At 64.2% G+C, this 1,255-nt stretch overlaps 1 non-coding gene across 1 annotated transcript; it reads left to right on the forward strand.

Moving 5' to 3' along the window:
- Window positions 1–628: 628 nt before the first annotated feature.
- TRNAN-GUU (transfer RNA asparagine (anticodon GUU)) lies at window positions 629–702 on the forward strand. Its single transcript has one exon. It is a non-coding gene; the product is annotated as a tRNA-Asn (tRNA).
- Window positions 703–1,255: the final 553 nt, after the last annotated feature.

Genomic DNA, 1,255 nt, shown 5'->3' on the forward strand with positions numbered 1-1,255 from the left:
GATGCGGGAGAAGCGGCGCGTCGGAGGGAATTGCTCGCGTGTCCTGTTGTCGAGCAGTATGGCGAAGGCAGAAGTTCTCTTTGTGAGGGGTTTGGCGTGCCTGGGAGTAGTAGAGCAAGGCCAGTGTTGATGCTGTGGCAGCTCTTTGTCTAGGCGTTTTGTCTAGGCCTGAATGAAGGCTCTGGGTAGCGTGGTCCAGAAGTGCTTTGTTCCACGAGGGTCTGGAGAGCCTCCCTGGCGCGCTCCCTGAGCGGGTCCCGGCGGCCCTTGTGGGTGGGAAAAGGGCAGGAGGAAGCCCTGTTGCCTGAGGACAGAAGAGGAGGCCTCCGTGCCTCCCACACAGGAAGCGGGGGGCTGCCGAGAGCTTCCCCGCAGGCGGCATCCTGGCCTGGCCTTTAGCTACTTGCAGCCTGGAGTGAAGGCGCGGAGTCAAAAGAGGCCGGCCCACACGTAGCAGAGGATGGTTTCGATCCATCGACCTCTGGGTTATGGGCCCAGCACGCCTCCGCTGCGCCACTCTGCTCCCTTTGGGCTAGACTGCCCGCAATCCACTCTAGCACCTGGGCTGCACTGGCACGGCCAGGCAGAGGAGCAGGCTGCTAGGCAGCGTTTCGGAAGCCCCTTCGAGGTCTCTGTGGCGCAATGGGTCAGCGCGTTCGGCTGTTAACCGAAAGGATGGTGGTTCGAGCCCACCCAGGGACGTGGCTACGCTCGGCCTCCTGGCGCTTGCTAGCGGGCTCCCTTTTGCCACCTCCAAGCCATCCCTCTCGGACTCGGTGAGGTCACCTTGTGGCCGGCAAGGTTCAGGGGCCGTGCCGTGCCACAGGAGCCCGTCTCCCAGCAACCGCGCCGGGGCCTCGGCCTCGGGGCTTAAGCCCCGAGCCCAAGCGCGAAAGCTCCAGCCGGGCAGGTGTCGTTCCCCTCCCGCCTCTACGCCAGCTGAGAGGGAGAAACGCACGAGCCGCGCGGGTTCTTAGCCGCCTCCCTCCTGCGGGCCTGTTTGCTGCGCAGACCTCTGGGCCTGTCTCATGCCTCCCCTGGGAAGCGTGGCCGCGCGAACTGAGCCCCAGTCGCAGCTCCTGAGGTTTCCTGTGCAGCCTTGGACTTGCATGGCTGCCATGGTTTCTCTTTGGAAGGGACTCGGTCCCGCTTGGACAGGCGACTCGCCCGTGTGACTCCAAACGCCATCTTGTGGCTGTCTTTTTCCCCCACAGCCAGAACACCAGGATTCGCCTGCTCCTGGGTGGCCTGTGTC

The sequence above is a fragment of the Pelodiscus sinensis genome, chromosome 25 (genome assembly GCF_049634645.1).
Source record: "Pelodiscus sinensis isolate JC-2024 chromosome 25, ASM4963464v1, whole genome shotgun sequence".
NCBI lineage: Eukaryota > Metazoa > Chordata > Testudines > Trionychidae > Pelodiscus > Pelodiscus sinensis.